The sequence below is a fragment of the Condylura cristata genome, unplaced genomic scaffold (genome assembly GCF_000260355.1).
Source record: "Condylura cristata isolate star-nosed mole 26May11 unplaced genomic scaffold, ConCri1.0 scaffold00016, whole genome shotgun sequence".
Lineage (NCBI taxonomy): Eukaryota > Metazoa > Chordata > Mammalia > Eulipotyphla > Talpidae > Condylura > Condylura cristata.
Window position 1 is genome coordinate 6,390,187 of NW_004567117.1, and position 26,508 is coordinate 6,416,694.

Below are 26,508 nucleotides of genomic sequence, written 5' to 3' on the forward strand. Positions count from 1 at the left end.
CCAAAACTCTCGAGTCATGTAGTGGCTCAGTGGGGGGAGGGGGGGAAAAAGGTGAAAAGGTCTCAACTCCTGAGCTCTCCTCCTCTGAGTCCTCACATCTTTGTTCACCTCACTGTTGCCAATTTATCCTGATTTGGGCTATACTTTAACCTCTTTCAGATTCTGGCATAGTTAGCATAACACTCAAAGTTTCTTTTTATTATGTATGAAAGGGAAATTTTTCCAAACAGCTGCTACTAAGAACTAAACAGAGGAGGAGAAAAGAAAATGAAATGGTTTAAAAAAAAAAAAAAAGATGCTTACAACTTAACCCTGGTAGTGCAACGGGTTAAAGCACCACATTATGAAGCTCTCCGAAGCCACTGCACCATGAGTGGCATTACAGATCTCTTCTGACCTGCCCACTGCTCCCCTCAACAGTATACATCAGCCTGTTCTGCTCCCCACTCTGTCTCTGGTGAATCCTCTCTCACCCACCACACCTCTGGCCTGTACCCCACAGTTCCATAAGCATAAATAAATAAATAAATATTATTTTAAAAACTGACATTAAAAAAATGATGTTTATATAAGCTTGTATTCAGAAGTGACTAAGTTTTAGCTGCAGATTATCTAGTATAAATTAACAGCTCTAGAAATCACTGTCTTGATTACTTGATCCCAAAATGTTGTTTGTTTAATGGACTTTTAAAACTTTAACTTCTCCCATATCAGGAAATACAATTTGCATCTCCAGTACACTCATATATTATATATGCAACAAATACAATAAATATATACTTTATGAAATTCTCCTTATATACTCTCCATACTCTGACATACTACCTTTTCTATTTTTTCAGATGCTAATAGTGACCAATTAAGTTGAGTTTATACCCCACTACTGGTAGTATTACTGTTCATAAAACTAAGCAAATTTGGCTGATTCCCAACTACTCTAGTGCTTGTATCTAGATAGAAACTCACTTACAGAGCCCTCCCTCGTGGCAAAAGGGGTTAAAGTATAGCACTATGAAGCTATGGGCAGCCACTGCAGCATGAGTTTGATTCCTGGCAGGGAGGTGACCCACATGGCACAGCAGACATCTCCTGTCATGCCTGCTGCTCCCTTCAGCAGTGTATTTTGGTCAATATGTCTGTTGTTTTCCCCACTCTGTCTCTGGTGAATCCTCTCACCACTACACCCCACTTCTAGTCTGTACCATAGTTCTTGTATGCATAAATAAATAAATTTAAAAAAAGAAAGAAAGAAATTCACCTATACAGATCACAAACACCACAATTTCCCTTTCTTCGTCTCAACTGTGCTCACTTTTTTGGAATTTTCTGAGCCTATTGGTTGGTTCAATCACTTCCCAGAAATTAAGGACTATCACATATCAGGGGTGCGAGAATAACAAGAGTCGCAATCAGAATCAACTCCTGTACATACAGAAGTTATCCCAAATTCCCTCTGTTTATAGAGGAAACAGAAAGGAGGAAGCAACCTATGCTGGTCTAAAGTATTGTTTGAGTTAAAGAAGTAGTCAAAGCTTAAGAATCCAGCATGATGAAGTTATCTTTTCTCGTTTGCTTAGTTCTAGTGCCAGGGAGAGGGAGCAAAAGTGTAAGTAGAGAATATGTTTTGAGTGACCTACCAAACTCTTGAATGAAGGTTTGGTCAATGTTCATAGTTCTAAGTTCCTATTTTCCTTTCAACAGGAATGAACACAAGAACTGACACTAATTTCAATGATAGCTTACGAGGTAATCATTTGATTTTTTATGAATTTTCTTTAGTAAAAAAAATCAGCTCCTTAATCTTCTCATGGTTCTAGCTGCCCATAGGTATTTGTTTCTCAGCAGCTGCCTCAATGCAAACAAAGACTCCACAGGCTCTAACTGTTCCTGGGAAAGATACTGCTATTTGTCAAAAGCGACGTTAGGATGAAGTTTGAGGGCAGGGGATTACAATCAGATATCTTTCCTCCAGATTTTTCAAATGTGTCTAAACTTAGAAAACAATGCTTTTCACGGGAACTTACAGAGGCACTTCCTCACATTCATCAAGCTAACATTGGCCTTTATTTCTATATCGTTTTTGTTCCCTATCTCTGCTATAATATGTACTTCTTGCTGACTTGACACTGGCTATGAACATAACTTATTTCTTCACTAAGTCCAGTTGAGAGCAAGGATGCGCTATCTTATTCTTTGTATCCCCAGCACTATGATCATACCTGGAGTTTAAAAAGGTCTAAGCAATCTACTACAGCAAACAATAAGGAGAGAAGTGCATATAAGACCTGCTTGGAGGTGTAGGGTGGGATGGAGTTTGGAAGCAAGACAGAAGTAAGACCAGTTTTGGGTTTTCTCTGTACAGTGTAATTTCCATATAAAGGGGAGAGTCCATGTTCCTGCCCCACCTAATGACTGGTGAAGCTGAGCAGGAAGTGACTTGGAGGAGGCACAGGGAGCAAAGACACATGAAAGCCTGCTGGACTCTCAGCTGTAGACTTACACCAAGGACTTGGGGGACACAGAAGACAACACTTTGGCTAAGACATGTAGAGACACTTGGAAGAGGTGAGGGTGAGAGATCCAATGGCAGTCGCTACCCTCATTTTACCTTGAGCGCTGTTCCATTCATCTCATCTTGCTTAGCTCTTTATACCCCTTTCGTAAAGTTCCCCACCAAAAGCTGCTTTAGACTTTAGGCAAGTTTTCATATCTCAAAGATCCTTTTTGGTTGGGCATTTAACCGAAATGTTTGCTGTTTTATTAGGAATCTATTATCCTTTTTCTCGTACCTTTCTATGCACACTTTCTATTAACGTTCTTTTCTGTAAACATAATATTCTGTATATTTTTTTCTTTATGTGCCAGATGGCAGAACCTATTTAACGCATGCTGGTTTAGGGGCTCTGGGGTTCCCTTGAGACTGCCCATTAGCAATTACATTCAGCATTTATCTCTAGCACAGTACTTCTTAATCTTGAGGATGCATATAAATCACCTGGGGATCCTTAAAACATACCTTCTGATAGAAAATCTGGGCAGAATCTAAGAATGTACATGTCTAACAAAGGTACCAGGAGTTTCAAGTAATGTTATTCCACAATTTAGACACACCTCAAGGCACAGCATCTGTAACTAAGAATCTGTAACTTTGGATTTGATCAGGGTTCTGGGAGAAAGTAGATATGGAACACAAACAGTAATGGTGAAGGTGTCACCAAGATGTGAGTGACAGTAGGGACACCAACAAGAAAAAAACAGAAAACCATAAAGGTACAGACTAAAGGATTAACCATCTTTAGGATATTAGGAGGGAGAAGTTAGCAGAAGAACACTGAGTTAGAACAGGAACAGAAGGAATTGGAAAAAAGTAAATACTCTCATTCTCACCCCACCTTATGATCCCCTCCATCCCCACTACTGGTCAGACCTAACTCAGAACTAGAGGACTAGGAGATTCATTGATGAGTCTTTGAGCTGTTCAAAGCCATTGGGCGTTTGAATCTGTTAAAAACTAGGGAGAGTGGAGAGGAGACTAGACAGAGCAGAAGAAACTATCCAACATAGAAACTTTGGACAATTTAGTGGTTTATTATTTCCTGTGGTTGAAAGAAAATACCCTGAAAACAGAAATAATCTGGACTTGTCTACATGAAGAAAACTGCCTGTGTCTATAGGCAATCTTTGGGGGGAGGAGGGAAGCCTGGAGGGGCATGGTAAGCAGGGGTAGCTTAAAGATAAGAGAAAAACAAGCTGAATGCCTGAGGCAGAAGCATAGAGGAAGTGCTGAGAAAAGATTAAGGGGCGGGTTCAGAAACTGAAGATGGGTGGCTCCCGGTGGGGAAACAACACCAAGTGGGGGTTCTGAGGTACAGGCTTCCCCCATCTCCAGTTTGCCTAAGACCCTCCACCATGACAAGATAGCAACTGCTGAAAAATCTAACCAAAAGTTTGCCAGAGAACTATGTTTCTAACTATATATGTGTGTGTACACAGCTAGACAGATAAGCATTTAGCTAGATAGATAAGCATTTATGATGCTCACATAAGGACATTCCTCACTAGCACTCTAAGGCTCTCAAGGGAAAAAAATAAATAAAAAGATCAGCATTCTCATATTTGGATTTCGACATGTTACAAGCCAGTGTCTTTTGCTTTAAGAGTGAGTCACCACACCCATCTGTGCTAGCTTACTTATCAACAACAGCAGGGACAGCAGTCCTCCCAGGCAGGGCTGAGGGAAGCCAAACAGGCTGTAACCTCAGGGAGTAAGGGCCCAGCTGCACCTGGACTGATGAGTGAGGATGCCCACCAGGACAGTGTGATGGAAAGTAGACTGACACTTCCTTCTTTAACATCTGAGCTCTGTCCCTAAACTCATACTCCAAAACTGGTGGGGTGGCCAGTTTACTACCTGCCCAGAGGGAACTGTTAAGAGAAAACACACACATACTCCAATTTTAAATCCTTATGAGAGACAAAACCAGTTTGGATAATAGAAATAAACAGGCAGAACAATTTTTTCAGTTTGCTTGTTTGTTTTTTGACCATCTCACTCCAAACGGGAGTGAAGGAAAAATATGGTGAGAAACCAGCATTCTAGGCAATCAGAGGCCATGGACTCAGTGTCCCCTCCCAAGATGAAAGCTCTTAGGTATCAGGACGAGAGCTGGTGTTGTAATTGGGTGATCCCTAGGAAAAGGGAAAGTACCAGGTTCCCTGCCCCACCCAGAAGGGTGGAACTGAGCAGAGAAAAAGGAGAGAAGAGAGGAAGAAGAAGAGAAGGAAGCTGGATGGAGAACAAGAAGGAGACCTGACGAAGCCACATGGAGCAGCAAGCATGTGAGGAAGAAACCGTGCTTGTTTCCTGACCTTGGACTGGTTAAAGCAGACGTGGGTGAGAGACCTGTAGGGAGGTGACTATGGCAGTGTTTATATTGATTTTGATTTTGCTCTTTTCCTCCCAGATTTGTCTGGCCATTTCTGACCCTTTTCCATGGGTCCCAGCCAGAAGGTGCTTTAGTCTAGTGGCAGGCTTTCAGGCCTTGCTTTGGGCCAATCCCTTTTGGGTTGACTTTTGCCCACGAGGGGATGGGTAACTTTAGGTGTTTGATTTAGAAGTTATGTCTTGTTGTGGCGGATGGCAGATCCCACTTAGAGCGGGCAGATTTGGGGCTTCGGGGTGTCCCTTTCTCCCTGTCCTGTAACAGATTTGGGGTGCCCTGTAACAGTTTCGGTGCCCATTGTTGTACGATTAGAGCTATCCATGGTTAGTCAGCCCCGTGGGGAAAGTTAGCTTCCCCATGGCACTGACTACCTTGAACGTGGCGGATAGCAGAACCCACTTAGAGTTGGCAGGTTTGGGGCTTCAGGGGTGTACCTCTCTCCCTGTCCTGGAACAGATTTGCTGTCCTGTAACAGTGTCATCACAGTTCCCCCCAAAAGTTTAAGACAATTTGGAAAGATGCTGACTTCTTGCTTCCCTTCTTTATTAAGGACAGCTTGCAGACACCTTATGTCACAAGGGCAGGACAAATGGGTAGAAAGGCAGCTTTTCTTGCCAACGGGTGCTGATTTTAGCTGAGCAAGAGGCATATTCTCAGTCTGACAAACACTCTCTGCTGGAGACAAGGATGGCAGGTACTGACGAGTGTCTGGCAGCATCCCCACCCACACATTCCTGTTTGCATCCCGGGATCACTCCGTGTAATTCCACTGGGGTCTGTGAGGCAGCTGAGGCTGACTTAAGATGTAAGGGGAGGGGAGGCTGAGTCCAGAAAACCAGTCCCCAGATTACTTCTACAGAGGTACCACATAGAGCAACAGTGGGGAGAAGGAGAGAGGAGAAGAATTCTAAATATTCCTGAATTTTAAGTAGAAACAACTTAGACAGCGCTAAATTGGATAAAGCTGACTGGCTGGGGCCGTGACTAGATTAAGTTTTTCTGCTCTCTGTCAGAAATGAGGAACTAGAGTTAGAATATCAATTCCATTGCCAGAAATAAAGAAAATGATATTCTGTGACTGTGAAATTCATGTGCATTAGAAAACTGATTGATTTTCTCACCTCTCATTGCTTAAATTGTATATGTGAACATTCAGTAAAGGTCGAATTCTATCGAAGAGTAGCAGCTCTGAGGTCTGACTTGTGAACAATGAAAAACTGATTCTGGCCTTGACTTTGATTTTATCTGAACTCCAATTTAGAGCAGGGATGGCCTCAGAGGTTCAGCCTAGAGTCACCTGATTCTTGGCCCTACTTGAGGTAAAACCTGTGGGGAAGCCCTGCTCCCACATTAACTTGGCCCCAGCTCTGCTGCTCATAGGAAGAGCAGACCCCTTCTCCTCTGCTCCCCATCACTGTTTCACGTGTGCCCTGCAGTTTCACAAACTATTCTAATTCATAAGAATCTCCTATATAAGCCAGGGACTCTTAGGTTCCATGTGAGTGATTATTTTCATTCTCTTCAATTTACCTTTAGAGCAGGATTGTTGAACTTCTGTTAGAATTTAGTTAGAATTGGTCCAATTAATTCTGAAGCAATAAAGACTTGCCAGAGGCTTTTGTAGGTTTTGAAAAATGGACTTTCTATATTAACTAACCTCTCTTTCCTGATAATAAAGATAGTATTCAAACTGTTTTTGCAAAATAAGGCAGATGCTCTCCACATGTATTGGCAAGCAAGTGAATGTGACCTATACCCTAGAACGGGAACAGATTATTCATAAGATGGATATTGAGGGGATCACAGTATACTTGTACTCTGGAGTTGTATATGAAAACAACAGCTATAGAACTCTGGTGAAAACAACCTCAAATTTGGTCTGTGAAAACCAAGCAGGTGCCATGGTAAAGCCCTTGCAGTCTTGTCCCATCTGAGGAAATGTGACAAACAAATGCAACTCCTGAAAATGTTTAGTTTGCCTACAACATTAATCATTTTTGATGATGTAAATTCCACAAACCTGATCAGCATCACAAGGAAGACATCAGTATAAATTTGCAGCACTGTAATATACCTGTCTTAAAACTGCAATCTGGGGGCCCTTCCTGGTGGCTCAGAGGGTTAAAGCACAGCACCAAGAAGCTAAAGCCACTTCCGCATGAGTTCAATCCCCGCCTGCCCCAGAGGGGTCCCACGTAGCACAGCAGACCTCTCCTGATATCCCCAACTGTTCTCCTCAGCAGTGTACTTAGACAATCTGCCTGTTCTTCTTCCCATCCTGTCTCTGGTGAACCCTCTCTGCACCTCTGGCCTGTACCCAAGTTCTGTATGCATAAATAAATAAATCTTAAAAAAAAAAAAAACTGCAATCTGGGGGAACCTCCCATATGATGCAATGTTTATTTTAATATGCAGTAAACACTGTACACTTCAATATTCAATAATACCTAGACCCAAGCTAAATTTGAACTTTGTAATCATCCACAATAAGACCTGGGCTTTTTTTTTTTTTTTAATAATACAGTAGTTTATTTTTACATCATTTTGTGCATTTTTCCATCTCGTTGTAATCCCCGTGGGCTTTCCATCACCAAATCACCCATGTGCCATCACCATAGTCCAGTGCATTTCCCTCCCCACATTGTTGTTGATCCCTTTCCCCACCCTACCCCCATAAAATGTCTCTGGTATACAGCCGTCCATTATTATTATTATTTTCTTGCCTAGACCTGGCCTTTTAATAAAAGTCTGGGCTTACATCTGTGTGATTCTAGGTCATGAATATTGAAGGAAAAAGTTCTTCTATAATATTCCAGCACATGCTCTTTTAAGATCTGGTCTGGAGAACAAAGGGAATGAACCTACCAGAGTAATAGCAATTGCCTCAGATGTTTTGACCCCTGCTTAAGCTGCAGTGATAGGGTAGCACTCCTTTTACAAATGTCAAGTGGTGATTCTGTAAGAGGAAGGCAAGCTACCCCGACAAAGCATAGTCTTCCAAACCCATTCAAATGAACTACTGTGACAATCCAATATTTTCTAATATCAGAATATTACCCAGCTAGAAGCTATATTACATTCAGAAAAAGCAGATAATATTTCCAAAATAGTGCAGCACTCATAGTTATTTAAAACAGAATAGAAGAGAAATTGAAACTGCGTAACCTGCATTAATACTCAGTAATTATATGTAAAACTCTGGGTAAAATACCTGCTAAGTACCCACAACAGTTCTTTGAGAAATACTACAGGAACCATCATAATTTCTTGTTTACAGATAAGGAGCCAAAGGTTTAAGCAGAGTTCCTTGCTGGTTTAAAGACCAGTAACTCAGGGCACAGGGCTGAAGAGCCTAAAAACTTTGCCCTTGGCTTTGAGATGTCTCCCCAGATGTCTCCCCATCTACTTGTAGTAGTTTCTTCTCATGCAGGTGACATAAATAGACAGATGTCTATGAATAGACAATATGATCAATTTTGTAGAGAAACTTCTGGTCATTACTGAGAGAGTACACTACAATCAAATCAAAGACTGCATACATTTTTAACATCTAGGAAGCTGCCAGTAAAGTTTCTAAGACATTTGACAAGAAACTTGGAGCGCATAAAAGGACTGTCAATCATTTTCTGTGAATTCCATCACTGCACTAATTTACCCTAGAACTAGAAATGAAAAATGCAAAATTTTATGAAAATTAATTCTAAAGAAAATCTGGGACATCAAACAACTGTCTTGTAAGATATATATGTGTATATATATATATATATATATATGTATAAACACACACACACACACACACACATGCATGCCAATATAGAGTACAAACTACTTTTTTGAAGTATGGAATCAATCTTCTAAGAGCAATATTAGTAAAAAATAAAAGTTAATGACTTCGCCACTGTCCGAGGAAACCACCCTAAAGGATGACTTGTAACCATGTTGACTGAGGCTTGGGAAACATCTATGTGCAATCAAAGAGTCCACAGTAAAGGCCATCAAGTCAGACCATTGCTAAGGAAGGTCATCTATCAATACTGGTGGCTTTTCTGGATTATATTCTTCATCCCTGTTCAATAACTCTCTTATTTGTGTACCTCTAACATCTCTCCATGCCCTTATCCACTGTACTGGCTTCAATTACAAGCTGAGGGTTCACAAATCTCTAGGATCTCTCTTTAGTTCTGACTCTTCAGGATATCAAACTGCCTTCAGTTTGTTTTCCTTCTCTTGAAACTCATGATGTCCAGCAGTCAGCCCCTTCCTTTTTCCAACTCAAGAATGGCATCACTACACAACCTGCCATTTTCCATTCCTCTCTTCTTTACTCTCCTGTTGGACCAGTTCACTAATATGGGCAAATCTACCACAGACATCTCTCTCAAATCCACTTACGTTCTATTTTGCTGTATTTCCAGTATACATGTATGATATCTCTAGACTATTATACCACTTAACTTTCTTCCAGTATCTTGTCTCCTCTAAACACACATATATATTGCCATTCTCTTGTTAATCAGTGATGAGGCTTCGTCAACAGTTGGCAGGATGTTCCAAACTCATTAGCTATATAAAATTTTCTTTATAACCTGTCTTAACTTACCTCTTCAAACTTACCTTTATTACCCACTGCAATCATAATATTCAAGTTGATCCTGAATGATCTAATCACAGACCTCCCCAAATAGGCTACTGAGTAGAAGTCCATGGGATCAAGATATTATAATAGTTGCGAAAGAAGATTTTTTAGTCAGACTGATGTGACTGAATCACAGGTTTACCCCTTTTTGATAGAATAACCTAGGTAACTACTCTGAGACCCAATTTCCTCATGTCTCAGAAAATAGGATAATAATGTAAAGTTACCATCAGAGCTAGTCAAGATAATGTGTTAGCAACTACAATCCTCTTTATCATCAGCTATATCTACAATTTAATGTAGCACACATTTTCAAAGGAGAAATACTTTGTATAGATACAAGATTGTTAATTGATGACTTGTGCATGGCTCATAATTCTTTAATTTTAAAGGTTCCTGAAATGATAGTTTGAAAAGAACATTGAAATCAGTTTGCATCAATTAAAAACTATCCTGCTGACCTCTGACATTGCTGGTGGGAATATAAACTGTTCCAGCCTCTATGAAAAGCTGGAGAGCTTCCCCAAAACATGTTATGGAGAGCTTCCCCAAAACATTAAAAAGGGATCTACCATATGATGCAATGATTCTACTAGAAATATGCACAAAGAACACAAAATCATTAATGTGAAAGGAAACCTGCACCCCTGTGTTTACTGCAGCACTATTTGCCATAGCTAAGATATGGAAACAACCTAAATGCCCCAAAGTAGACAAACAGATAAAAAGTTGTGATGCAAACACACACACACATACACTGAAATAACACTCAGTGATCAAAAAGATAAAGTCATGCCATTTGAGGCAACATGGATGAAGATGGAAGGGATTATCCTAAGCGAAATAAGAAGCAAAAACTTAAACATAGGATGGTTTCAGTTATATGTAGAATTTAAACAAAACAAACACAAGATCAATAAAAAGACAAAACTTGCGAGCAGACCATAGATCTTAAGTATACAAATGGTAGTGGTAGAGATAATGGTCAAAACAGGGGAGGTAAGGGTATAAGAACTACCGAGATGGCTGCTATGATGGTGGGAGAACTGGACCTATACCTGAAAGGGAGGAAACAAATATTGTACAAAAATGAACAATGATGTATAAAAGTAAATTAATTTAATTAAAAAATAAAAACTATCCTGTGAGGTTCTTTTAATGCATACTTTTTTACACCATTAACTAGTTAACTGAGTATAGAATTTCCTTATACTATGCTTTATATTATTCTATTTACTATATGTTCTATCTCTAAATACACTAGAGTATAGAAATTTCATCTTATATTTTTTAACATGTTAACCCAGCACAAGATTCCTGGCAGACCATCAGTAAATACTGAGATCAGAGTGAGTTATCAGACTGAAGATTGTTAATCCCCATGATAAATGCCAAAAATTAAATGTATGAGTTTTTAATGTCCTTTCAACCACCAAGGTTTATTTCAAGGTAATAAAGATTATACTTCATGAAAGAAAAAAAAAATCTTTTTTACAATTCATTTTGTTAGGTTCCACAAAGTAAAATATAAATTAGCTCATGGGCTTAATGGGCTTTGAACAATTACATATTTTAATTACAGTGTTGATAAACACAGTTTATAACATGCAGGCCATATTTCTTTAGATTATTTGCATTACTTGATATCAGTAAATATGTGCAGTGTTTATAAAAATGTTGGCTAGTATTTCACTACAAGTGAAAAGGTCTTTAAGTTTGTCACTTGCTAGAGATGATCTCATAAGTCTCCTTGGAAAAATGCTGTTCCTTTCCAATATCCTGTCCCCATAAAAAATGTTTCCACTCATAGCCATGCTTACAGGATCCAAAAGTCATGTCCATAAGTTATTCTGAGCTTCCTCACTAAAGTTTACATTTATTCATGAGTACCCATAACTATAACTATTATTAGAAGTCACTATGGATCACAATGATCATGATCCGTTTTACGGGTAAAATAGCTGAGTTTTAGAGAAAAAATTTGCATGGCCATGATCACACCATTACTAAGGGGAAGGCCTGGATGTGCACCAGGCTGTCCATTCCCAGACTTTCTGCTCTCAACCAGCATGCTACTCTGCTCACATAAAGTAAAATACAGTTAAGTGTCAAAAGTTTTAGATAATGCTTTAGGACGCAAAGAAAAGAGATACCATTTTCTATTATATTTTAGAAGAATGTGAGGGATTCTGACTGATGTAGATGGGTGAGTATGCCATGCATTATAGGTAGAAACCTTGGGTGAACAGAACTAGGGAGGTGCAAGGATCAGGTGGTGGGATGAAGAAACTGTTGATGGAAGAGGAGGCATAGTTGTGAAGACGTCAGATGATACAGGAAGGTCCTTTTTGGCTTTTAACCACTAGGTTATGGTAAGTCTTATGTTTTCTTAACAAGGTAATGTGAGTAGAAGCATTCCTTGGGAAGATTTAGTAGAATTTGTTTAAAGTAGGCCCTCCCTGGTGGTGCAATGGATTAAAGCTCAGCACTGTAAAGCTATCAGCAGCTGCTCTGAGTTCTGCCCCTCCCCTGGAAATGACCTGCATGGTGCAGTAGACCTCTCCTGTCTCACCCACTGACCCCCTCAGCACTGTACTTTGTAGATATATCTGTTCTGCACCACACTCTATCTTTGGTGAATTCTCTTACCACCCTGCAACTCTGGCCTGCACACCAGTTTTAAGTGCACAAATCATAAATAAATATTAAAATAAAAAATAATTTGTTAAAGCTTGTTTTTTTTTTTTTTCTCAATTGGGAGAATGAATAGGTTGAAAATAACAGGATAAAATTCAATAGGAGAGAGGATGAAGTTCAGCAACTTCAGCTGTACATGTTTGGGATTACTTCTCAGCATGAGTACAGTCCTTGAAAAAAGATGAAGAGATTTCAGCCAAATGCAAAGTCAGTATGAGCCAACAATATGACAGAAATGCCAAGAAAATGAATTGCTCTTTAGTGGCATAAAAGTATATCATACATAAAAGGAAATGATTATCCTAAATGCAGCAGGGCTGGAATTCAGTTCTGGGCATCACGTTTAAGAAGGAAGTTGACTGCCACGACTGAATTCAGAGCAGGACAACAGAAGAAATGCTGATAAGAAGCAGTGCCACGTGTGCAAATGTTGAAAGCATTGTAGAAATTTAGAAGGCTCCAAGGAAGCATGATCATAGTCTGCAAACATTTTAAGAACTCTCCTGGGAAGAACAATTTGTGTATACTCACAAAAAAAAAAAAAAAAAAAAAAACAGAACTAATGGGAGGATAATATAACCACTGAATCAACTATAACGAAAGGGTCACCTTATATTAACTGTGGGGGAGGAAAATGTTACTGAGATAGAGAAGCAATCAGTATTCAATGGGGCTTATGAGCTGACCAAAGAGACAAGATAATGCCTTTAAAAAAACACTCATCTTGCAGATTACGGGAGTACACAGTGAAGGAAAGATCAATAACCTAGATTTTTGCCTTTAAAAAAAAAACACTCACTATGCAGAGTATGGGAGTACATAGTGAAGGAAAGATAACAATAACCTAGATTTTAGGAATTTGGAGAAGATATCAGAGTGGGTGGGGGGGGGTGCATGGAGAGTATTTATGGAGAAAGAGGGTGTGGAATCTGAGTTGGACTTTAACAAAACAATCGGGTTACAAATCTGGTGGTCAAGGAGCTTCCTAAAAGTTAAATCTTGATCAATTCTGATAGAACTGTAAATTACTGTAAGTGTTCAATGAATTCACTTAGGCTTTAAGAACACAGAATCATTTGCCCTAATACATTTCTTAATCATTTTTGCGTTCCTTATCCCTCAGCTCTGATGGGATATGATTCTTGTCCCATCTATACTGACAACAGTACTCCCTACACGCAAGCACATGTGCACATACACACTGTCTTACACTTACAAAAGCACAAAGACAAGATTTATATAGAGAAATAAACACTATCTTCTTCTTCAAATGACTAAGTCAGATGAGGAAGTAAGAATGGTCAAAGAATAGAGAACTTAGAGCCCCAAGATGAGGAGAGACATCTTCTCTGGATTACTCCAAGTCCTGAAGCTATTTTTACCATAACATCAAACAATTTTTCTACTACCTTCAGGCTGAAAAACACACAGAAGAACAAATTCTGTCATTCATTCAGCATTGTATGGAAGAAAATGCTCTGGCCTCAGAATCAAACAAACTGGTTCCCATTCTTGCCCTTATACTTATCAGATGTATCAACTTGGGTAAAACACTTAGTCTCCTCATGCCTCAATTTCCTCATCTACAAACTGTGAATAACCACATATGTAAGCACTGAAACAGTATGCACAAAATTCCCCCAGTGCCCAGTACCTCCGTGAGCATACCCACTCCTCATTTCCAGCCTTTGCTAAGCAAACATAATTATCATGTCCCTCCTGCCACCATCCTGATTATCCACCTGGACCCCATCAGTCAGGATGAGATGTTTTCCACCACCTACAAGATTCAAGAGATTATGGAAGGGCTCTGCCTGTAGGGGAAGGGGAATAACATGTGGCATGTGGGACAGAGGGTAACACTGATGATGCCCTCATTGAAGGAAACACCTTCCCTGAAGGCCCTGAGGGAGAAGGTATTGAAAACACAGTAATCACCAGTATTGAAACCATCCTGAACCATCACTTGCAGGAAAAAGGCTTCAAACAAACCTTGAAGCCTTGAAGAAGTGCAACAAAGTTTATATGGCAAACTTGAAGAACACAGAAAGAGTAAAACCTTTCATGAGAGGGGCTGTACACCAATTCAAGCACAAGCTAATTTCAAAGATTACCAACTCTTTATTGATGAAAACTTGAGTCCAAATGGGATAAGTGCTCTATTGTACTATTGTGAAGATGGTATAGTCCCATATATGGATTTCTTTAATGATGGCTTAGAAGTGGGAAAATATTAACAAGTTTGGTGACTACTCTGAATCTACCACTTGTCATCACAGCTGGCAGCATCTATATACCACCAGGACTGATAAAAGTCATCTTGAGCTCTTCATTTAATTTGACCTTGATTATTTGAAATGAAGGCATTGTTTTCAGGGGGGAAATAATAGCTAAGTTATCTTAAAATAAAATACAACTAAATTCATTTGAGAAAAGACCCTCTAGATTAATTGCTATTTAACTCCACACTGTATTTGTTAGTGTTCTTGGAGAAGCCAGAGCCTGGTGATAGACCACTACTAGAGAGCAAAAGATTGTCTTCAGGGGCCTCCCTGGTAGCACAAGTGGTTAAGTACAGTACTATGCAGTTATCCGCAACCACTGCAGCATGAGTTCAATCCCCAGCCAGGGAGCTGACCCACATGGCACAGCAGACCTATTCTGTTTTGCCACTGCTCCCCTCAGCAATGTATTTCAGTAAATCTGCTTGTTCTGGTCCCCACTCTGTCTCTGATTACTCCTCTTACCCCCCCCCCCATACCTCTGGCCTGTACCCTAGTTCTTGTATGCATAAATAAATCTTTTAAAAAGTTGTCTTCAGAAAAATTCTACAGATGATTTCTACAACTAAAAAACAAGAATTAAAAGTCTTAATTTTGAGTTGAAGTAAAAGGAAAGAACAGGTTTATAATAACATCTATTAATGGATCCCTTACAGATTGTACAATCCCTTACAGATTGTACTTACAAAAAGAAGTAGCTAACTCTGAAAGAGACAAACTACAGAATAAGGAGAGTGATACAGTTAAAAATGAAAGCCAAACCTATAGATGTCTAGTTCTAGACATTCTGACAGCTCAAGCACCTCTGTTCAGTGGAAATTATACTACTTCTTGAAAAAAGAAAGACTTCTGCATTCCTCTATGTCAAACAATAGGAAGCAGTTTTGAGATAATTACAACCTCTTATCGGTAAGGGAGAGCCATACACTTGCCTAATTCAAAGAGAAACTATGCTTTAGGGTGTTTTGTTTTATGAGAAGAGGGGAAGAGGAGGAGGAAGGAAAAGGAAGAGAAGCTGTGTATGTCAAAGATGGATCAAGGATAAATCATGTGGGATTTTAATTCAAATATATTAGAAGATTCATCCTACTGAATAATTTGAAGTTGTAAAAGAATGAAAGATAATTAATGTACAACTTGCTATAGTTTTAAAAGACTCTGAAAGTGAATTATCTGCTGATCCCCAGTTTAATGATACTACTACAAAGCACTTTGCCTTAAATTTTCACACTGTTCCTGAAGATGCCCTGCACCATATAAGGCACTTGGTCAACCAATAAAGGCCTCCAATAAATTCTTGCCGTCAGCAGACTGGTCTGTCCTCTGCTTATTTCCTCCATATCTCCAGCATCCTGTGGGTGTTCATGGATCACTCTTTGCACTGAGTTCTTCAAGTCATGGAATAAGAAGTAAAACAGGGTGAACAAAGCTCTGTTGTCACCTACTTTGTCTGGAGGTTTCAGAGAATTTACTGCCAATTCAATACACAAGCAACTGAAATATTGTACCCCTATCTTCCCAAGCAAAACAATGGCCTTTCCATGTCCCAAACAATGATTTTAATGAAGCACCAATTTAGATTTCGGGGAAGTATAAGCATATTCTAGTTATCAAGAAGAATACAACCTTTACATATCTGGTCCAATTTTATTATGTCTAACAAAAGGGAAAGGAAAAAAGTTTAAATCTTCATGTTCATTTATTAAATACATCTAACAAAGGCAGAATGACATTTATCTTCATAGCTAACAGAGATAAGCCCTGTTTACTCCACTAACAAGCCCTTAGTTTATTTAGTGCCTGAGCTCCATAACCCTATCACTTACTCCTCACTGAAGTCACCCAGCAATGCATGTCCACCTAATCAGCACCTGGATAGTCCAAATAGTCCTAGAAATAGCATTTTTCTCCCTCTTCAACATTCTATGGGCTATCACTAGAAACAATTGCCTGTTTTTCAATCCTTCCTTCCTTCTGTTTAGATAAGTGCTTGGGGACAATTGTTCTCGGTATGATCTCTCTGAGAATGGTCTTATCCCTAAGTCTCACTCCACTTTCAGAGAGAGCTGCAAAGTGATATACTCTGTTGCAAGACAGTGGTGAATTTCTACCCCATGCCTTTACTAGAATACTACTATACATGTTGACCGAACTGCTTTCACCTTTGCTTTTGGAGAATTTCCAAGGCAGGGTCTGTGTTTACGTCAGCAAGACAGATTCAAAACACCACCTCTGGGGTTTTAAACAGGCTTTGAAACACATTCCTGTGCTCAGCTCAACTGGGGTCAGTAGGAGGCCTTCCAGTAAATCTGTTACTTCAAGTTGTCTTTCTACTCATTGCAGAGGGGTACTAGTTTCCTTTTAGCTCATCTTAAACTATTTTGTTATTTTTCCCTAAAGTTTCTGCCAGTACCTTGGCTACCAAGCAGGCTAACAGTCTTACATTATTATGCCCATTGTCTTCAGAAAGAATTCCTTATCTGTAAAATTTCTGCTTGCTAAGGTAAGAACTGTTGTTCTGTTTTCCATGTGATTTTTTTCTTCCTTTAGGAGCAGAAAAAATAAAGTCCTTTGTTGATATTTTTAGATATCAACACAAATCTTATCTTGTTAAACTTGTCTTTGGTTAGTACAGTTGCTACTCAATGAATCCCTTGGTTTAGAGTTTAACAAGAGCTTTACAAAGTATGTGAAAGATAGGACTTGTATAAGGAGGTGAAGTAGGGGACAGTGATTATATGCAGAACTAGAGGGGCTATCAAAACAAGATTGTAGATTGTGAACTTAAAATCAATTTCTACAATAATTATTGACAAGATTTAAAGTTAAAGACGGTCTGTTTTGTAATTGTTGTCAAAGCACAGAAATACTACATTATTTTTTAAACAAATTGAGACATTACTGCCACATCCTAGACATCAAGCTAGAAATTTATATACTAATATAGACCTTGATTTTGCTTACCACACTCTAAAATCTGAGGTAAAACTAAATGGCAATCATAATCTCAAGCCCTTCCCTGTCCTATACTGTACAACCAAACAATAAATATATCATTTTAATAGTTTCTTTTACCACAATCTAAAAAGAATGCTCAGAAGGGTGGAAGTGGGCTTTAACTTTTATAACAAAATAGTAAGCCAAAAAATTTAAAAGCAATAAACTATAAACACAGTTGCACAATTTAAAGATGATAGGACTTACACTCTGAAGCAAATGATTCTAATTCACAGGAAACAAAATTCCAACAACAAAATCACCCTCCCCAACAGTTTTCCTTCCCTCAAAGAACAAGAGCAAAAATGAAAATAACAGGTAAATAGTCACTGATAAAGTGACTTCAAAAATTAAACCTGACAGGTTAAAAGCACATTATGGAAAACATTCTGGGAAGATGTGCATTTGTATAGCTTGCTGTTGACCCTCTGCTTGTTATTAGCCAGAACCACTGGCTTCTACAGTACATTCTAATACAGGTACAGATTTCTAGAAGTAACATAAGGAAGGAGCAGGAGGAGACTAGGACAAGATTAGAAGAAATGACAGATACAGTTTCACACAAATTCCCAGATTGAATATAGGGCAGGCATATTGTGAAAACTCACTCCCCACTCACTGGTCTTCTCTAGAACCAAGGCAACAAACATAGCCACTTCCAGTTGGTCCCAGCATTGGAAATAAGAGGGAAAGCTTTGTCTCAGCATTGGAAATAAGAGGGAAAGCTTGATAGCCTGATCAGAGAAATACAATAATTTCATTCAAGAATGGAACACTCTCAACATGTTTCTGAAAGTAGAAAATTATCTGGAAAGATTGGATTAGACAGTTTTAAGATTCTTCACAACCAAGAATTAGAAGCAAGAGACCCCTTAATTCTTCACTTTTATGTATCACTCAGGATTCCATTTAAGCTAGTCTTCTCAAATTAGCTACAGTACTTATCTACTTTCCTTTTGCATTTAAGCTTAAGAAATGCATATTCATTCATACCCCAACAAGACCTTTTTTGAAAGTTAAAATAATTAAAGTTCACTACCACTTAACATTGTATACCTATAAAGTACTAATAAAACTGGAAGGTTCACCTATATATTCACCTAAAAACATTTCTGTTTTAAAAAGCTGGAGCAACTATTTTCTCTCCTCTTTCTTCTTTCAATAAAGAACCAATCTGCAGGAAGAGATTTGTAGCCTAAATTACTGATTAAGGAAATACTCAGGAACTTACCGTTTAGCAGGCTAAAAGTCTCAAGGATGATATTCTTAAGGGAGAAGCACAGAACACCTTTGAAAGCCCATGTCCTCATGGTACAGAGGTGAGGGAGCCATGCTCCAGCCCACAGCCACCTCCCACACCTGCTGAGCCAGCCTCCACCTGGCGCTCAGGCGATCTGGCAGCCTCCAGCCCTGCAGGGGCCAGACAAACAAAGGACAACAGTTTCTTGTCTAAGCACAGAAGGAATTCCCACTGCTTGGTGGCTATTTAAAGAGGTGCTGCCTCGGAGTCTTCCTGTTTGTGTCCCAGAACACATTTTCATCCATTTCCTAAGGAAGACTGCAAAGTGTAATCAAATCTCAAGAAGGCTGAGGTTTATAAAAACCCATGCAATACACACAGGCAATTTTTAGAAAGTATTTCCCTTTGCTTCTTCCCTCCAATAGGCCAATAGGGGATTTGACTAAAAGGACTTTAAAAGTAAAAAGTATCACCTATAGTTTGGCAAATGCCTTTACTTATTCCTGAGTGATTCTAACCTGAGTGTAGAAAGGAAAGAATTGGTGGATGGTTAATCCAATATACATCAAGAAAGAATGAAGAGGGAAAAATGTAACTTATGGTAAGAAAGCAAGAATTTGATATGGAAAAACCTCTGTCATTTGCTGGTTTCAAGTAAAAGTGTCACCTGATCTCTCTGGGTCCCACCTAAGAAATTTATACAATCTCTCTGGGCCTCAGTTTCTTGGTGTGAACAATAAGACTAATAATATATATTTTACATCACTATTAGATCTGCATTAGATGATTGTAAAAGACCCCATACTATGCCCTACCTAACAGTCAGATCATATTATTGTTATGCTATAGTGAACAATTTTCCAGCTGTTGTTCTGTAATATCGAACGTCAGCAACTAGGTAAAATAACTAATGTATCTCCTCTCTCTAAAATTATAATATGTAGAGCTCTGCTTATACTCTATTATTCTCCATTGGTCCTGAGGTTACAGAGGGGTCAGAGAGCTCATGGATAATGCTGATATAGTGACATTCCAAGCATTGAGCACAGTTCTTGGCATATACTAACATGCAGTAAACATTTGTTAAGTAAATTAAGGGACAAATTGCGTAATTCCAGACAAAATCAAGCACAGCATCTCTATAGACAGTAAGTTTGAACAAATACTCACTGAATTAGTCAATGAAGGAAACCTCTTTCTACAAACATCACAGAAAAAATGCAATGTAATGAAATTTAAAACAAGCTAGCACTTTTGAAAACGTTTGAGATAAATACAACTATATTTTGTAGAATCACCATGTTCAAATATCTGAAGGTAGTTAATGTACAAACTTCTTAGAGAATGGACATCAGGTACAGTATTTGATATCACTAAAAAGACTTTCGTTTAATTAGGAACGTACCTAAAATCCGGCCATTAAAAATGGAAACTCTTGGGCCCTCCCTGGTGGTGCAGCAGGTTAAAGCACAGCACTAAGAAGCTAAAGCCACTTCAGCATGAGTTCAACCCCCACCCTGAGGTGATCCACATGGCCTGGCAGACCTCTCCTGACCCTCCTGCTGCCCCCCTCAGCAGTGTACTTCGACAATCTGCCTGTTCTGCTCTCCACTCTGTCTCTGGTGAATCCTCTAACTGCCCCTGCACTTCTCGCCTTTATCCAGGTTCTGCATGCATAAATAAAATAAATCTTAAAAAAAAAAAAAAAGAAAAAATGGAAACTCTTTTTCCTCTGTTGCCTTTTAAATCCTAGTTTGGTGGCAGTGGGATTTGATAAGGACTCATTGATTTCTTTTAAGAGCATTACCCAGACAAGAAGGCAAAGGAAGCGTGGTCCCTTGTGGTTCTTATGATCCAACTACTAATGTTTAATATAACATAACCACGTGCTGGGAAACAGGATAGTCTGAGAGATCTGAAACAATGGATTTAATTTTGAGCCTTCACATTATTGCATGAATCTAGTTCAGGTCAATTCAGGCCACCAGAGACTGAAAATCAATTATTTGATGGCTGTTCCTTAATCCATTATATGTAAGGAAGAAAGTAACATTAGTGGACATTTGTCCACTTTATAAAATTACCAAGAGGAAAGACATGAATCTTAAAAGATCACGTGAAACATAATTTCCTCTTACTTCTAAGGATTTCTCTTGCTTTGCTTCCGACTTTCCGTATCACCGCTTCCCCTCTGCCCTCTCTCTCAGCTCCACTTTAAAGAAAGAACAAGAACTATCTTTCTGTGGATCTTTTGGCAAGAGTTAAAAATGGAAATACAGATTTCAAGTGGCTTATTTGGAATAAAGACACTTTAGTTTCAATACATGAGGAAGAGTCTCATGAGCTCTAAACATAAAAGTTCTATAGCTTTTGGCCAGTGAAAAGGAATCCCTGAAGAACAGACTGGTGATCACTAAAAACAGACTTTTACTGCCCTTTACATGTATCTCTTTTCTTTATGTTTTTCTGAACTCAAAGTTTCACATTCTTCTTCCTGCTCGCTCCTCCTCTCACATAGCTTCCCCGGTGCTAAAGCATTTTTTATTGAGTAATTAAAAGATTCTACATAAGTTCTGAAATAATTATTTGACAGTTTCCAGCATACAAACTCCTTCACCTAAAGGTAGACTCTGATCTCACAAATCCCAGCCTACATGAAGCTTACCTAGTTCAACTACTAGTTCAACTTACCTAGTTCAACTACTAGGTTATCAGATATGTTTCCCAAGGAAACATGCACATTTGACCTGGAAAGGAGAAAGGGAATTGTGGAAACCACCATTGAAAATCCAGCTTGCTTATCATTTACTGTAAAAAGACTTTCTTAGAAGTACCCACCCAGGAGTTCTGACATCCTCCCTTGAGGATGCCATGTGCCAGTCAGCTGGCCCCTATAGAAGAGATTTACTCCCCCAGTTACTGAAAGACTTAACTAAGGTCTGGTTGTGTATCGGTTATATAAATTCAAGCTACTGACACAGTGTCTTGTGCTACTGATATCATGATTTGAGATCATACATCTTACTTTAATAAACATTCATCTAATGTTACAGAAAACATAAAAAATATGGGGCAAAAAACATCCTCGAACACATTATTCCCAAATCTGCCGTTACTAGATATATACATAAACACTACAATAATGAATTTTTCTTCTTTGCCATCTGTTGTGTTATAAGACAGTTGATTTCCTGTCAGCTGTCTCCTGGAGCTATTATTAGGTAAGGAACATAGTAAGTAAAACAAAGTTACATTGAAAGATTAATTTTATTGATAAGGAAGTATGTATTTTGATAGGGAGTGAATTCTAAGAGTTTAGGGTTATTTGTTTTCTTAAATCAGAAATAAAGGAAATATTCCTCCCTTCTTTTCTCCCTCTCAACTTGCTGTGGACAAGGGTTCTATTACCAGATGCCTTGGTTTCGATCCACTGCCAATTCAGAAAATGGTACCTAGAGGATAGGGCATGAAATGAGAAGGATATAGGCTCAAATGTTGGCTCTGCTTATTCCATATGGGTGATCTTGGACAAATGTTGTAATCCTTCTAAGACTTGCTTTCTTTATTGGTAAAATACAAATCATGCTAATTCCAGTCTCATAAACTGTGGTGAAAATTAAATGAATTTAAAAATGCAAATCTTTTATTAGGGTATCTCCATAAATAATATTCACACAGAAAAAAAAAGATTAAAGAAAATATATCTTAAGACATGCAAAAAAGAAAAAAAATCCATCCATAAATAAAGGTACAGAATTGAAAATATACAAACTACTAAAAGTGACATCAGAAAAAGTAGAATGTATCCATATTTATTAAGAAACTGAATTAATAATTTAAGTCCTATCCACAAAGAAAAATCCAGGCCCAGACAGTCTCACTGATATACTATCAGACAATTAAGAATGAATCAATACCAAACTTACATAAGAAAATAAGATATAGGAAACTCCTCCCATTTCAAGATACCAGGATAATCCTAACATCAAAACCATATCAAACAGTACAAGGACAAAATCCTACAGACCAACATTATTCATAGAACATAAACATGGGGATCAGGAATAAAATATTAGGAAATCAAATCAAGTACCAACTGATGACATCTTGTGTTCACCTGCCTAATACTGTAACAATGATCACTGTTGCATCATATTTCTTATGTTGCTGTAAGTCCTCTGTTGGAGATGAAGATATAAATTTGTATTGTTCCTATGGTTTAAACTCAATAATATAGGTTATCTTGGTTGAAAACACTGTCAAACTATCTCAGTGGATAAAATAGAAAGACTTAGGGGTTCACGATAACTACCAAAGAGTTCTAAGTTCACTAGTTTTTTAGCATCCAGGTCAGAATATAAAATAAGATGCAGTGAGTGCAGTAATTGTGTGTAGACTTGAAATGATAGGCACAGAAATCATATTACAGTGAATTCTTTACTTAGCCATATTCTAAATACAGCAAACTGTAATAGGATGCAAAATAAACTTTCATGAAGTCATGATTGATTTGAATTCCAAAGGTTAGAAGCAGAATCTAGCAGTCTCAGGTTGATCCAATTAGCCAGAGAACCGACCATCGCAGCCTTAGGAAGGTATTGAGAACCTCTAAGCTCCAGAAGACTGGTAACTTCAATAATGTTATGGCCATCTCAGTCCCTCAGTGCAGTAGCAAGGTGGGGGAGGGGGGGCAAAAAGGGGGAGCATCTTCCTTTGACCTCTAGCTACACTTTTGGTTCCTCTTAAGAGTAAGCTATTTTTGTTGTGATTAAGAACAGTTTGAAGATAAAGATTTCACTTCTTTGTCATGTTTGCATACATGGTAGAAGCCTAGCTATTGTTTTCAATTTTCCCTCAGCACAGTTGTAAACTTTGTTATTACAGTGAGTCAAATTTACTTAGTAACTCATTGTCAAGATTAGCATTTCTTTGATCCATTTTGAGCAAATTTTACTGAGTGGTATAAGATAGAAATCCAACTTCATTGTTCAGTATGTCTTTCCAGTTAACCCAGCACCATTTATTGAAGAGATTATTCTTCCATCATTAGGTGCTCTTGGCTCATTTGTCAAATATTAGTTGGTCATAAATGTAGAAGCTTAATTTGGGGTTCTCTATTTGGCTTCACAGGTCTATATGTCAATTTTGTGACAGTACCAACGTTTTCTGTAGTACAGAAATCAAAAAGTGTTAAACCTCCACTTTTGTTCTTTTTATTCAGGATTACTTGAGACATTCAGGGTCTTTTATGGTAGCATACAAATTTTGGATGTTTTCATCTATTTGAAGAATAATATGAATGACACCTTTGATATTTTGATGGAGATTGCACTGAATTGATAGGTGGACTTGAGTATTATGAATATTTTAGCAATATTAACTCTTCCTATTCATAAATACAAGATGTCTATTTGTTTATATCTTCCTTACTTTCTTAAGATCTAATTTTGTAAAACTTCTAAAAAAAATAATATATGTATATAAGACTCGCTGACCCTGGTTTGGGAAATGTTTTTGGATATGACACCAGAAGCAACAATTAACAAACAGTACTACCGTACAGCAAAAGAAACACTCAATAAAAAGAAAAGGTAACCTGCAGAATAGGAAATGATTTTGAAATCACATATCTGTAAAGGGTTAATACACAAACTATGAAAAGAGCTCATATAACAAAACAATCTGACCAAAATGGATGTGTGAGTTGGACATTTTTCCAAAGAAGACATCCAAATGGTGGAAAGATATAAGAAAAGATGCTCAATATCAATAATCATCAGAGAACTGCAAATGAAAGGCACAATGAGATATTATCTAACATATGTTGAAATAACTATCATCAAGAAGATTGGCAAGGATATGGTGAATACAGAACCTTTTTACACTGTTATTGGGAATGTAACAGTCCATCCATTATGAAAAGTAACACAGGTCTAAAAAAAATCAAAACAGATAGTATTGTACATCATAGGGCCCATTAATTCCACTTCTAGGTATACCTCAAGAAGAAATAAGAGCAGGACTTTGAAGAAAAAGATATATGCACTACAATATTATGGCATTATTCACAACACACAAGATACAAAAATAATGTAAGTGCCCATTAACAAAGTAAAGATGTGATAAAAATAGACAGCTAGATAGAGGTCATTGGGTGTGTGTGTGTGAGTATTATTCAGCCATGAGAAAGGAGGACATTCTGCCATTTGTGAAAGCACAGATAAACCTTCTGTACATTAAAAAAAAAAAAAAAAAAATTAAGGCCCTCCCTGGTGGCGCAGCGGGTTAAAGCACAGCACTGAGAAGCTAAAGCCACTTCCGCATGAGTTCGATTCCCGCCTGCCCCGGAGGTGACCACATTGCGAGGCAGACCTCTCCTGACCCGCCCGCTGCTCCCCTCAGCAGTGTACTTCGTCGATCTGCCCGTTCTGCTCCTCTCTCTGTCTCTAGTGAATCCTCTCACCCTCCGCATCTCTGGCCTGTACCCCAGTTCCATATGAATAAATAAATAAATCTTTAAAAAAAAATTTAAAAAAAAATCCAGAAAAGAGAAGCACTACATGATATTAGATTACTTAGATGTAAAATTTCCAAACTTCAAAAACAGAGAGTAGTTAATAGTTAACAGGGGGTGGGGAGAGGCAGACAGTAGATGGATATGTAGATAGGTTGTTGTAAGGGTACACATACATAATAAGCAGCCACAGAAATCCAATGTACAGTATAATGAATATAGACAAAAATAATGTACAGATTCATCAATCTAGTCAAGAGACTAGAACTTAATTCATTCAAACATAAAGCATAATTATAATTATGTAATGTGATAGAGGGGCTAATTATCACTACAGTGACAATAATAAACATATCAAATTAAAATGTTGCATAGCTTGAATTTAGACAAATATATATTTCATATATATTTATGAAAAGACTAGAACCATTTTTTAAGATTATTTTTATCTGTTTCCCTTGGTATATATTTAGTTATATACTGGACTCCTTTTTAAGTATATTGTGGAGGTCTGCACAAATATCCAAGTATGCCAATAAAATAGTTTTTAAAGGCTACAAGCTATCTTACAACTCAGATCTCTTTCTTATGCTCAAATAACAAATAAACTGACTTCCAAGTTTCACTCAATTTTTCAGTTTCACTTAAAAAAAATAAAGTCACTGAAATGATTATCATTTTGTTTATTTAAGAAAAAATTGCAACGGGCTTGTTCTCATCATACATATGTAAATTTGGATCTGTTTCTTTAAATATCGTTCATTTTCTCTGACTTGAGACTATACTTTTATGCTCATTAAAAGTATATGCTCGTCCCTCCCTGGTGGCACAGCGGGTTAAAGCACTGCACTAAGATGCTTAAGCCACTTCCGCATGAGTTCGATCCCCGCCTGCCCCGGAGGTGACCACATGGTGTGGCAGACCTCTCCTGACCCGTCCGTTGCTCCCCTCAAAAGTGTACTTCATCGATCTGCCTGTTCTGCTCCTCACTCTGTCCCTGGTGAATCCTCTCACCCTCCGCATTTCTGGCCTGTAACCCAGTTCTGTATAAATAAAATAAAATAAATCTTAAAAAAAAAAAAGTATATGCTCACATACTCAAATGCAAAGACAAACATAATGTCATGCTGAGGTTAAGTTCCTGGCCAAAATTAATGTCACCTTTAACAACTGACTTCTCACTTCCCGCTCCTCCACTA

General features: G+C 38.2%; 1 protein-coding gene and 1 pseudogene across 2 annotated transcripts in view; one reads left to right on the top strand and one right to left on the bottom strand.

The window, feature by feature from the left end:
* The window catches only part of ARHGAP28 (Rho GTPase activating protein 28), a 155,689-nt gene that overhangs the window by 95,167 nt on the left and 34,014 nt on the right, over positions 1 to 26,508 (bottom strand). The gene's annotated exons all lie outside the window — the stretch shown is intronic.
* On the top strand, positions 11,510 to 14,513 carry LOC105853702 (annotated as a pseudogene).